Consider the following 14,485-nt stretch of genomic DNA (forward strand, 5'->3'; position numbering starts at 1 on the left):
CATCTCATCTCATCTCATCCATCCATCCATCCATCCATCCATCCATCCATCCATCCATCCATCCATCCATCCATCCATCCATCAGCATCATTTTTAACCAGTTTGGCGTCCTGGACAGATGCAGGACAGAAAAAGTTGACATAAAACCAAAGGGTTGGGTGTGATTCCATGCCACAAGATGGCGGCGGATGATCGGAGTCGGCGGGCGCTATCGCCATGTGATCTGGCTGTTTACAAAGCGGCGCTCGTGGAGCATGATGTATGTGACAAGGCTTCAACGCCGCTGTATTTTCCCGTGTGAAAGAGGCCTTTGATAGAGGGCAGCCAGCAGCAAACAATCCTCTGAGCCATTCAAATGACACTTTGTAGCGTTGCATTGAAAGCCCCCCCCCATCCCTCCACCCCTGATGGAACAGTCAAAGACTGCGACTGATGGGAGGAGGGGGCGTTCAGTGACGACTCTGAAAACATCATGCTGTGAGACACCGGGAAAACGCCTCAGCTGTTAGAGCGCCTGAGTTCGCACTTGGAAGGTGGCGACATCCCATCTCAGTGGCCATGCCTTCAAAATGTCCCTCACTGGAGGGGGAGGGGCTTCCTCTACTCATCCAGGGTGTGGAAACCTGGAGTCCACGTGTCTCAGGTGTCCAATCCAGGGCCATCAGGTTGTAGCAGTCTCTCTCACTTCAGGGAACTCAGCGTCACAATCAAAGTTCCTTCCTGTCGTTTTGATTTGTTCGGCAGTGTCTGGGCCTGTTATATAAAGCTCTCCTGGCGCTCCTTCCTTTCAGTCGCGCCTGCAGGTACGTCTACAGGAGTGTCTTTAAACAAAGAAGGTAACCCGAATGTCGTGGGAATACCTATGTCAGAAAAAATATTTTCCTGTTCCTTTAAGCACAGGAAGAGAGAAATGGTGAAGCAAAAAAAAAAGGTTAGCTCAAGCCGCTGAAGCTACCTTGTCATCTACATTAGGGAGACGTGGGAGAACCCCTGGGATAGACCCCCGTCTCTTCGGTAAGATGAATTAAGTGCACCGCAATTCTTCTTTCAGAGTCATCAAAACAGCTTAATGATTCTTCACTTCCTGCATAATTCAGCGTTCTCATTTTCTCGACGGTCTTTTGGTATTTTCTGTTTTACAGACTTTACAGACCCAACAAAAGGCCAAAGTGAACATTGAATGAAACTAACAACAAAGTCAAACATGAAAGAATGGTCACCATTGAATGTCCCTGCATGAAACAATTTGAATTCAGCTGAATAAAAAGATCTTAAACCTCAACGGCAGCCTGGCGCGCTCCTTATTCCCACGAGAGGCCGACACATACAGGGGCCGAAAGATTACGTTGACCCTGGCCGATGTGATCAAAGAAGCAGCCATGTTTTCCAACCGGATGATGTCCAACTCTGAAGTAAGTCTGTGTGTGTGTGTGTGTGTTTGTAACCATAACCAAATCCAATACATAAAGGGACAATAGGGAGGTTTCCAGGAGGAATTCATCTCCACTAATCTCTTACACCTCTTCCTTCAGTCCTTTTTAATTTGATGGACATTTTGATCCATTTTCCTGGGAAATTGGACAAAATACGCCCCAGCGCACGAACAAATGAAAATGCAGTGGGTTTTGACTCGTCATTGTTATGCATTTATTTTCCCACGTCCTTACAAGACCTGACAGAGCAACACAGGCGTCCAGCCCACAGGTGCGATTGAGAGAGAAAGAGTGTTAATTCTGCTTCTATGACGATGGAGGACAACCCCCGCACACTACTTATATAAAATGCTTATGTAAAATAAGCTGCACGGCTCCTGAGGTGAGTGTAGAAGCGAGTGGAGGAGGATGGACACGATCTGGTGTGGGACCGGCGTAACGCCTGCTTCCTGTCACGAGCGTCCGTGGTGCAACACCCCCGTCATCTCAGTAAAGCCTGCAGCCGCGGGGTCAGAGGGCTCAGGAGGAAAGGTTTTTGGCTTTTGTGGCAATGGAAATAACAACTGAGGAGCCTTTGTGGCTACTATTTATCCCTTCGACCACAGTGTCCTCGTTATGTCTGCGCTCGCGGCTAAAATAACAGCGCATTCCATTGCTATCTCACACTGTTCCATGCACAAATAATTTTGGAATTACAAAGAATTCAATGCTCCGCCTTGTAATCGGTGCTATTTTAGCTGAAGTCAAGGTGATGGAAAGATAAATGCTCCGGCTCCAGATTGCTCGGCTGCGCGCCGCGTTGTTTGTATAGCAGTTCTGTTCACGGGGATAAGCTGTCGTTTTAATTTACACGCAATGTTACCTTCCAGAAAATGAGACACAGTTTGACTTGGGAAGCAACACCACATGAGAGCACATTACCCTGAGCACAGATTACATGGAGGGTGTTCATTAACGTAAAAGTGTCAAACGATTTTAGCTACTTGGAATGCGTGTGCGCCCTTGACTTCCCCTCTGGTTGCGCAAGACACCCAGGTTGCTCACTGGCTTTATTATTCTTTTATATTTGCTACACAAACAAGGCGAGCAAATCCATCACCTGCAGGAAGCTGTTCACATAGAATGGCTGAGTATTAAACACCAGACACAGGTGCACAGTGCAAAAGTCCTTACTGTGGTCAAGGATCCTTGTCGGTATCAATCAGTTATCTCCGCACCTGCTGATAAAGCAGCACTTTTTAAAAACATAAATTCACCACTATGATGAACAGCAATTATTCATATATATTCATCAGATAACCCGTCACATGGCCGTTGTATCTGCGCAGAAAGGAAGACGGCGAGGGAAGGAGGATGGAAAAAAAAAACCCCAACAACCCAAGCGAGCGCGGAAAAAATGGTGACAGTGAGGCGAAGATGGCAGGAGGCTCTTATCGCCCTTCCCCAGCTGCTGACTATCAATAATTTGCATTGAGAAGTTCAGGTGTAAACAAATACAGGCGGGGAGAAGAAAGCCAAACACACGGCGTCAGCAGGAAACAGGCAAAGTGACAACCTCGCATGACCACAATTTCATTTCCGTCTCGTCCAACGTGATTGTGCAGTTCACCGTTTTTAAATATGGTTCATATCTGCCCTGCAATCGCACGCATCGTTAAAGGCAAAAGTATAATCAATCTTATAAATAACATGCCGCACAATCCTCTGGGTTTCTTTGGCGTTGAGAGGCCGAGTCGCTCAAATATCGAGCATGAGTCGCAGAGAACATTATAGGACAGGGAGGACTCTCGGAATTTAATAAATCGGGCAAGTTTTAAAAGTCGGAATCACAAAGAAGGCAAAACCTCTTTGTGTGGACTAAAACCGCCCCACGCCGCCACGTGTTTCCGCTCTCTCAGATCATCTCGCTGCCTCTCGCCTCAGAATGCATTTGCAAACACGCCGTGGCGTTGAAGCGAATCGCGTCGCAGGCGTGGATTACATTTTATGTTGCCTTAGACTCGGTCGAGCATGCTAGCGTCTAAAGCAGAGAAACCTTCCTTATGTTGCCACAGGCTGCAGGCACATGTTTACCACGTCCCTTTAACTTACATCGTTACGGCGACGTTTCATCGGCTCATATTGGCGTCTTGGTTTTTGTTCTAATCTGCCATGTTTATCTTGATTTCGGGTCCTGTATCGTTTCTATTTATCGGCGCTTTTTGGTCTGTTTTCGCTTTGCTCTTTGGATTAGCTGGATGTTGTCGGACGCTATCTTCTGGCCCTGGCCGCTCCTCGCCTCTCTATCTGTACCCATCGGGCCCTGGCCAGTACATTTTCCACTGAGCTGCATCAGCTCTGTCACCATTGCCTGCGCCACAGTCGCCCCCCTGCATCATGGCGCTTGGGCGGGCCGAAATGATTGGATTAGCGGGAAAAATTCCAGCGCCTTCAAAAAATTTAGAGGATAAAATAAACGCCATATCTTGGCAGACGTGTGTAAGTGCTGTCCCACGCCTGTACAGCAGGCACAATGACTCGCTGGATTGTCACCAGCTCCCGCTAACAGTGTTGGGGATTGTTAACAGTGGATTATCAGAATTTCAAATTGACCCACGTTAGGGAAATCAGTGCGTGACGGGGCCAAATTTTTAGCCCCTGTTTGCCTGAGCTGTTTGCCAACTTGACCAGAAAAAAGAACTTGGCACATGAAATAGGACCCACAAAATGGGGTGCATATTAATTGTACAACACACACACACACACACACACCAAAAATCCAGTAAATCCTTAATAAACTAATCCCAGAACATCAACAAATGAATTGTCAGCTTAGCAAGAAAAAAAAGATTAAAAAACCAACAAAATAAATTCTTTGTAATTTTCTTTGTTTCCCAATGATGCAAACGTCTCTACACATGTGGACATTTGGGATTTACGACGGTTGGCCAGTGAGGAGCACAGCTAAGCATATATGAGTTTAGAGAGTCATCGCCATTCCAGTGTGGTACAAAGAAAAGTTGAACTCAAACCTGGAATCTATTTCTATTCATTTATGGACCTGAACAACACGGCAAAGGTGGCTCGGTGTCTTTGGTGTTTTGAGTGCAAATAAAAAACAACAATTCTTGATTTACTTTATTTTTTTTTTAAAACTTGTGTCAACACTTTGCAAGCGCGGCGTCAGACAATGCTCGCAGTGCAGACGCTGAGGTGTGAGAAGGAAAGAAAACACTTTTATATCTGAGGAAGATAAATCCCGGCTTGTGTCCCTGTTTACCATCCATTCATTATTCTATTCATGAGGACGCCGGCGAAGCTGTGGAGCCCGGTGACGTCGGCCGCTCTCGGCTGTGAGAATCTCCACCCCGCTCAGAGAATGGGAGGAAACCAAGATAAAAGCAGGAACAGGGACTGTGAATATTCATGCTTACTCTGGATGAACTGGTACCTTTGGGTTTCCGGCTGAAATGCTGCCATTGTCGCCGCCAGCTGGAAGAGTGGTCTGGAGCATGTGCGTGCAGAGCTTCACTGTTGAAATTTCAAAGAGAAGCTGGATTATTGAGGGAGATCAAAAGTTGGACGCGAGGTGTTAATGAGATAGGAAGGCTCCAGGGTGAGGCCTTGGGGGCCCAAGTCTGCTGCCCCCGCTGTTTTAATCATGATCTCCTCTTCCTGCTCCCATGCTGGCTCTTCTGTTTCTCAGTGCTCCCCAGGTACACATTGGCCGTTAAGTCCTCCATAAACGATGCAAGCAGCATTCAATTTCCCCATGTGGGAGCCCCCTCCTGCCCTTTCTCAAGGCTGCGGACCACTGGAGGATTGAAGCCCTGCAGAATATCAGAACATGGATCGGCCCTGTTTCTGGGACCTTCCTCTGCAACCGCAACGTCACCTTGCCGACATCATCTCAGTCTGCCCTCCTGTCACCTTAATTTAAAATGTAATGACGCATATGTGTTTACTGAAATTTGAAATAAAATGCATATTTTATCTTGTTATTAACCTATGTGTTCCTAATAGGAACTATATTTTATATTACCTACCGAAAATATGACTCAAAAAAGAGGTTTTGGATCCCCACTTTATTGGAATCCTAGGGTTCATCTCTACGCTACTATAGAAGCTGAATTTTAATGTACCGGTATGTTTTTTCCACATCAATAAGTCCACAGGTGAGCTCGTGGCAACAAAGCAGAAAACGAAAAGAAGGATGTGAATTATTCAAAAAGCAATAGTTCATATAGATGGAGATTCTGAGGCGCCCTGATCCAACAGAAGACTTGCTTTATGTAGCAGCGGGGACTGTGGCTCTTCAGGAAATTATCATATAATTAACAAAACCCAATAACAGAATAGTTATTGTCTGTTTTTCTGATTGTTACCTTAATTCATAAGAGAGAAAAAGGACAGACAGCTGTTATTAATTACTTTTAATTTGTTTAATTGTCCATTTATATAAACTGGGATATTTGCGTGTGTATGGGCGTGTGTGTGTGTGTGTGTGTATGTGAGAGAGAGAGATTCAGTGCCCAGTCCTAGTTAAACACAAATAGCTACAAGAGCAATAACATCCCTGGCTAAGCGGCAAGGGATCCAATTCCCGAGTCATTTCACAAAAGCATGGTGCAACTGAGTCACTCTGCCCATTGAATCCAGTATTTAATTTCCTCAAGGTCTCAAGAGCCTTGTCTCTGTTTCCAATTTCTCCTCCTCATAAGTTCAGAATGGGGGACTAAACGAAGCTCCTCTGTCCTTTTCTTAGCCTTTCGGTCCATCGTTTTTCCTTCAATGTGAGAAACCTAAATTCTCTGGATTGGATAGCAGAGGAGAGGCTAATGATTTTTGTCCTCTCTTGATACCACCCTCTTCTTTCTTATTTAGTGTTTCACGTTGTAGGTTCCATGTGATCTGATCCGCTTTCGGGACAGCAGGCGTCAATGGATCGTTCACCGTTTAATTTTCAGCGCTAACACATACTGCTTTTGTTGTTGTTCCCCACTTTATCCACCATGGTAAACAAGTGTTTTAATGTGAACGCTCAACAGTTTGCTCCAATGGGAGATCAGATGAAGCAACAAGAGAAAAATAAAAGTTGGTAATTGGTTAAATATCATACATAATAAACAGAAAGCTAAAACACAGTTTATGGTGGCAACCTGCTAGCTTGCTGGGCGAGGAACATGAGCAGACACCTCAAGCTGTGCTGTCCCTACATCCTGGTCCCAAATGCCCGAAGTGTCATTTTGGGGCTTGATTTATTTATTTATTTTTGTTCTTTTATGCTCTTTGATGTCCAGGTGGATTCCTAAATGATGTGGTGTGAAGCAAAAACGCTGCTTTTAGTCAAATTCAGCATCCAATTTGCACACAAACAACTGAGTTGCTTGCAGGCATTATGAAAGGTGTGATATAGTTGGACCTACTGGAAGCACAGGTGACATTTCCAGAATTACTACAATGTCCCCAGTCAGTTCTGCGTAGCAGCTTATTTGGTATTTACTATAAAACAGGGACGTACGACTCAAGACACACATCAACATCGTGAAACATTTTTACTTGTATTCCAGAGGATGTTTCCTTTGTGTGTCGATATTAACGATAAAAAGCCAGATAAATGCTAATGAAACAGAGTTGAAAACACAAGTGGAAATTCAGCAGAGCGTGTGCTTGAAGTGCATCTCTAACACTGATTTCGAATCTGCAGGATGCGTCTTAAAGTCATTACCCGTCCATACTCACAGATAATTGGTATTCAATTGCAATATGTGCTAAATGAGATACAGGTGCCGCAAAGGCAATTATACCTGCATAAGAACCCACCAAGCAAACACGGTGGTCGCTGGGGAACCGAGTAAGAGAGAAATCCTGCAGAAAAAGCGCTGACCCTGAGGAACGTTTGCTAAACAATCCTCACTTTTTTGCCTTTCGGGTGACCTCCTGAAGAGGGAAATGATGAAAGGGGAAGATATGAAGGTATAATGGCATAATTTACCCCGTGACCCCCAGGGGCGAATCGCAGAGTGAACCCAGCATCTCGTCTCTGCAATTTTAAAAAGCGACAGCAGAATAACTGTGGACTTCAACAGAGCATTTGAGCTATTTTTTGTGGTCTTAAACCCAAGAGCTACACATAAATATACTGTATATCACGTATATGCCACATAGGAGATTTGCAGCTCATCAACATCCTTTATTAAGCGCACTATCAGCACTCACAGCAGGGTGCTGTACTTTGTTTTTCATCACTACTTTAACGTATAGGTGACAACATCATCCCCGGCACTCAGGTCGGTGATAGCCTTCACATTTTCTCCTCAGATTCCAAGTCAAAGGCTCTTTTATTGTCATTTCTGCAGCTTTACGAGACATACAAAGGAGTTTGTCGTAGAGAAAGCACATACTTTAGAGCGCTGTTAAAGTTGAGTTAAGATAAGAGCAGAATAAGGTCATAAAAAGTAATATAACCAAAGAAAAACAAAAGCACATAACAGATTTAACTCTGTTGATGTGAGTGTGTTGTGAAAACATCAGAATCAATAAGGACATGCCGTACAATGCAGAGCAGCTGGAGTGGGTGATGAGCACAAAAGGCAGGAAATGGCTTCATGTACTATTATGCTTCAGTAATACACAGAAAAAGAGATCTCTGTCTGCTAGAAGTCTATGTGCACCAAAGCATGACAGGAAGTGACGTCACATGACCGCTGCATATGAGACATTGACGGAGAAATTAGCAAAAGAATTGACCAAGTCTCCGTTTACAGTAATAGAAAGACACCAGGGAACACTGAAACGCAAGAACCAAGTAATATACATGTGGCATCAAAACTAAGGTTTTGGCAACGACAGAGGGGAAGATATTCACCTAATACCCATCACCTTTGATGTCAAAGCCCTAGAATATAGATAAGGAACACTTTGTTGGCCGAGCCGTCCGACCCAATTGTCTTCACTCCTGCCGACATCAGCATTTTTCCCTTTTCTGCGCCTAATTGGGAGTTCTCTTGTGGCAAGGCCACACCTCCCAGCCTTCTGCTCCTGTGACCCAGTACATAATAAATCCTTTGATTTCAGTTATCAGTAGTCTGAGCGCTGCTCTCTCATTTCTGTTTTTCAAGGGATGGTTGGGAACCATAGGTGCTGGCGAGAAGATGCATCTTTGTTTGAAATTTTAACTTGGATACAGAGGTATAATGAAGCTTTTCCTTAATTCAGAATGTACAAAATGTACCAACATTGTGCCAATCCACCCATCCTTATGAGAGTTCTTTATGCAGTTTCACCGGCTATATCTTTAATCTCTACCACCTTCCACAACTTTGTGTTTTGACTGCTTTTGCAGTGATATGAGCCACTGTGTTTTAAAATTGAGTTCAAAGTCTCACAGCCTCATGGAAAAAAGAGCCCAGCAGTTGCTTTCGACCCCAGATGACGTTACTGAAAACAAAGTGAAGCTTTGAAGGCAGCTGATGACAGATTGAATATTAGAAAGAGATGAAAGGTTGACACATATTTATGAATTTGATTCAAATTCATGAAGGTTCTCATGGGTTTGTATTAGATATTCAGCAAATATATATAGGCGACCCCAGAAGTTTGATTATGCGACTGTGGGAACTGTTTAGTTGGCTAACTAGACTTGCTTTAGCTTAAGATTAACATGTGTAAATCAGCTTAAGGTGAATTCTGTTTGGGTTCTCGATATCATCACACAAGAACACAGATTTTCCTTTGAAAATGACCAACGACAAAATCCTGGGGAGTTTCTGGAAACGTTACTCTTATTTTGAAAAGATTCAGTGCGGCATGTAGTGCCACTATTCAGTTATAATATACAATATGTAGATTCATCTCCACCGAGCAGAATGACTTCTGGCTTTCAGTTTCATGTTGGAGCATGCATACCAGATCACAAAGGCTGGTTCTGCTTCTTCACAGCATCACATTATAGCAAAATGGTGCAGAAAATCTCCGTAGATCTTTTAAATCAAAGATGGGATATAATGCAGTAAAAAGACCGATATTACCGCAGACACATTGCTTCTGTGTGCCGTGTCTAGGGCAGCTCGTTTAGATGGCACCGTGAAGGCCTCCATAGCTACCTCCCAATGTAGCTTCACAGCACAATGACCATCATTTGTCCTTCTGAAAAGACATTAGACAGTAACTAAAATCAAAATTCATGTTGGCATCTTCAGAACTATCAGATTTCTTTTGATCCCCTCTTGTGAGGGCATAGACTGAGCCCTGGAGTGACTTAAGGGGCTGTTAAGAATTGTGTGGGTATGTAATGAAAAGATCAAAGGGAATGTTGTACATCCCTCTTTGCCAGGAATGTTGCAACAGCCGAAGGCATCTTTTTCTGTTTTCACGTTTGTTTCTCTTAGGGTTAATGGTTCAAGTGGCTTTGCAACATTTACACTTGAGAAAGTCATCGAGCTCAACTGTTCTGACTTTTCGACTCCAGATGGATCATGAGTCTGTATAGATTTTATTAGTCAAGTCCAAGCTCTCTCGTGGTCATCTAAATAGCTTATATAGCTGTCAAGAAAGGCAAACAAGCACTTGTCATGAATATAATATTTTCTGCGCATGTTTAAGGTAAATTAGGTAAGGTAAACATGTTTTTAAAACATTTTTAATGTGTCCTCAAAGATTTTTGGGTATGTTCTTATCTGGTTGAAATATTGTCCATTCTAATAGATCTGCAAGTTTTATACTACAGAAGGATTCCAAACAAAGTTACACTTGTTGCTGTGGCCACGGAGATCACACATAAACGATCACATAAACAGACTTGTTAGACTTCCAAAGCCAACCAGTCTGGTCATACTGGAGACCCAGAATTGTGCTGAGATGTGACAACATGAGTATGTCTTCATGGAGGCAAGGGCTAAAATATCTGTATAACGCTTGCAGATCCTGAAGTCTCTGATTCCTGGTGCTAACACCCTCGAATTTGTCCAGCAACAGACACGTAACACTGGATCATCTCAATAAATAAATGGGCAAGGATAATGTTTTTGTCTTATCTTTTAATTGGGTTCCCTTTATCTACTTATCTGCTAGTATATTGTTGCGGGCTCTTTGTTCGCTGGGCTTCATGGACATAATTTCAGAGTCTCCAATTTCATAAAGTAATTATAAAGTCACAAAGCTGATAATGATAATAGAAGCCAGTCTTTAAGCAAAATGACTGAGGTTTTTGTCAATCAGGTGCCAGTTAGATGACTTGTCCAGAGTACCTAATTTTTTATATGTCAATGAAGTTTTGAAATAGAGAACAGAAACTCACGTATCTTTAAATCTCTGTCGGTCAATCATGTCCTGACAAACATTGTCAGTTAGACATGGTTAGGAAAGAGAGGCCGTGGAAGTAACCTGCAAGTAGGGGTGAAATATATATATCCATGATAAGAGGATGGTTGTGGAGAGGACCTGATGGGTCAATTTGAAAAGGCACTTCTCCACTACACAGTATGGGCTCTCCTTTGAGCAGTAACTTTACTACTCCGCCAAGAAAAAAAAATGAAATAGCTGCAAAATCACAGATTCAATTGCAAAAAAGGAATACATGTGGCTAGGAAATAGTGCACAATAATATCCACAAAGTAAACTACACTGTCTGCCGGAGCACCTTTTCTGCAGCCTTTAGCAGGCCGTTTGACAGGAAACAGCAAGAGTCTGGGGGTGGACTTTCTGTTTGCACTTTTCTAATTGCAATGAATGCACTCTTATAGAAATGTCGTGACAGTTGGTTTCTAACTGGACCCAGGAGCGAAGATCAAACTACTGGCAGTTGAAAAAAAAGCTTTATTCCGCATTAGGTCAAAGAAGCAGGAAGCCGGGAGGTGGCCTTTACTGCTAGAGAACTCTGAATTGGGCCCACTGTGAGTGAGTATATAAGTATATATATAATATATAAGGCAAAATGGAAGGTTACTGGTTTGTGTCAACCATGCATGGTGCCAGCCAGTGTGTCTTTCACCATCCCAAACAGATGATGCTAACCATGGACATGACATCTAGCTTGTTTTTGTCTCTTCAGCATTGCTTTGTCTCTGGGAAGAATGGAAAACAGGATATGGCCACTGAGAGCTCAGAAGCTACTACAGGACACTAAAGGTGAGTCAAGGTCATTTCTGTCATACAATTTGGGATTTAGGGAGAAGTAGTCATTTTCCTTCATGCATTAATAAATGCACAAACCCCACATTTTATGCTGCAAGGGCTCAATTGCTTAAACCAAACCAAACTATTACTACAATCATATCTAATGAAGGAAACAACATAACTCTGACTCTCTATGCCCTCATCTACCGATACCTGTGACTCCATTTTGCTGTTTTTAGTGAGAAAATCTGTAATATTTACCAGCACTTACACTTCAACTCACTGCCCTCTCCCCTCCTGAAACTCTTCCATACAATCAGTCCTTTTCCAGTTTTCATCTCCAGGATGCCTGTGAAATCTCAGACCTTATCCAGAACTCCCCACGAAGGATCCCCTCCCCACAATCCTGCCTCTTGTCTCTGCTTCTCCCCTTCTGCTATCACCCACTCATCACTTTCTTTTGGAATTGTTCCATCACCATTCAAATTTGCAACTCCCATACTGAAAAACCTGGCTCATATCTCAACGGCTACATTAACCTCTGCCAAATCTCTAACTTACCTTCCATCTCCAAAACTCTTGCAAAAAATGTCATTCACATTAAACCCATAATAGCCTTTATGAACATTTCCAGTCTAGTTTCTGTTCCCACCACAGTAGAGAAACTGCCCTCATAAACCTGCCCAACGATCTCCTCATTGCAGTTGATTTGGGACTTTCCATTTTCTTCCTTACTGGAGAATTTCACTCTATCTCCCATGCCTTCTGTAGACTTTTAACCACTAGCATTACTGTCAGGTTCCACTCTGATCTCTCGGTTTGCCCTCATCTCATACAGCTAAAAACATTCCAACTCCTCCCCAGTCATGACAGGTGTGCCCCAGGGCTCTGTCCTAGGGCCCTTCTTTTATTCACCTACCTTTATTCCCCTTGGCAACATTTTTCATAAATTCAATGTCCATTTCCACCGCTTCATGGATAACATAGAGCTCTGTCTTTCCAGTAAACCTAAAAACCTAAGAAACAAAATTGAAGTCCCCTCATTGGCACCCAATCTACTCTCTCCATAATCAACAGTTTCTTCCTCACCATTGGCGGCTCTCCAGTTCCCCCCTCCGTTAAGGTCAAGAGCTTGGGTGTCATCCTTGATAACACACTGTTGATTCAATATTAGATTAATAACATCACCTGCCATGTCCCAATTTTATGCAATCCAGTCAGTTTTATTCAAAGATAATCAAATCCTCTAACTGGAATATTTTTTGGATCAGGACAAAAGCAATTTAACAGTGATTCACTTTTGATTTTATCCACAAATCCAAATAAAATGATTAAATTAAACTTACAATTTGTTGGATTTAGCTTTCTATAATCTCCAACAGATAATTCTTTTCTAAATTGTGCATATGGCATTATTTATATCATATATACTAATGATGCATGAGGTAAACTTTCCATCATAGATAAAGTAAGCACTTAAGTTTTTAAGAAACCCCCCCCAAAGACCTTCCAGTTGCAATTTACATGGCTGCAATTTACGAACACTATTTACAAAGTTAAATTGGAACTTGTTGTTTATGGTTGATCATCAGCTTATTGTCTTTTTTCTTGAGGCCATAATTGACTGAGCAAATAGAAAACAGATGAGAACTTAAGTCATAATGTTGCTTTAATCATTTTCTTAACTGTCGAATTTCTAACTCTTGATAGCTTTTTATGCGGAAGTCTTTTTCCAGGGGGAGAGATGCAGTTTCATCAGGACTTGTAATTGAATGATTTTCTTCCCATTTAATTTCCATCATTACGTCCTCAGGCTGTTAACCCAAAGGAACCTGTGGCAACATCAGTGTCGCAAACACTCTGATCGCCCTTCACATGACCTTCTCTAGCGTTGGATTTGACCTTAAGCCACGAAGTCCTAAAGCAACATGTACTGTACATCCTGGTGTGGTGATCCGGTGTAACTAAGTAATCATAAGTAACTTCTCTAATAAGGTGATATCGCCTGTAAATAAAACTGAGGGATGGAGCTTTTTTCTACAAGCTTGTTTTCAATACCAAAGGGACATTTAAACTCATTTAACAGCTATTAAGCTTTAATATCCTGTTATTTATTATACAAAACCTGATCTGGCCATATTTCTTGATGAAATTGCATTTTTTTAGACACTAAAAACTGTTGTGTTTGCTTATTGAAAAATTAAAAATTGTGCTTTGCAAATTTGCTTAGAACTTTGAGATTTTTTTTCACCTAGCACAATAATGACAATATGTGTGTTTAAATCATCTAAAATCATTATCTTAATTCTATACTTAGTTTGGCTGGTACAGATTTTCCCTGCCCTCATTCATACATGGTGTGAATGAAAGAGGTTTCTAAGATCACATAGATATTGTGCAAATTGTAAATTGTAAAAATGTGTCTTGAAAATATTGAAATTACACCACAGCTGGTGTGTTTTACACTGTTGAGTGTGTCTGTGTTACAAGTGCAAAAGGTCTACAAACATGAACCTTTCTATGATTTCCAATACTGGTCAAAGGTTCATCGATTCCTTTAGTGAGCTCCCCACACTTTAAAACATTGACGTTGGAATAATTACAATCATTAATGGGAGGCAGCAGATTCCAAGGTAAAGTTTTACATCTCAGAATCAATCTTTTTTTATCTTAAAGAAGCACACAAACGACATGTGGATTTGCCAGTTTAGAAGTGCATTTTCCTCCCCAGAGTTCTAATACATGGTGAATTATTAAGTCAGTGAATCTTCTTTATGTCACAACAAATAAAATAAAAATGTTTAAATGCGTGGGAAGTCGTAGTAAGCACTCTAACACGCAAATTACAGTTGCACTCATTAGAAATATCAGTTAATTACTTTTGGGGGACAAAACTGAACCTAAACAGACTGTAGAAACATAAAAAGTGATTTTCACAACACCAAACAGCCCAGATA

At 42.2% G+C, this 14,485-nt stretch overlaps 1 long non-coding RNA gene across 1 annotated transcript; it reads left to right on the forward strand.

Annotated features, from left to right (window-relative positions):
- Positions 1-1,282, forward strand: LOC130527646 (uncharacterized). The gene is made up of 2 exons (XR_008951090.1): positions 1-1,014; positions 1,143-1,282. It is a non-coding gene; the product is annotated as an uncharacterized LOC130527646 (long non-coding RNA).
- The last annotated feature ends 13,203 nt before the right edge of the window (positions 1,283-14,485 follow it).

This window comes from Takifugu flavidus, chromosome 6, assembly GCF_003711565.1.
Source record: "Takifugu flavidus isolate HTHZ2018 chromosome 6, ASM371156v2, whole genome shotgun sequence".
Classification (NCBI taxonomy): domain Eukaryota; kingdom Metazoa; phylum Chordata; class Actinopteri; order Tetraodontiformes; family Tetraodontidae; genus Takifugu; species Takifugu flavidus.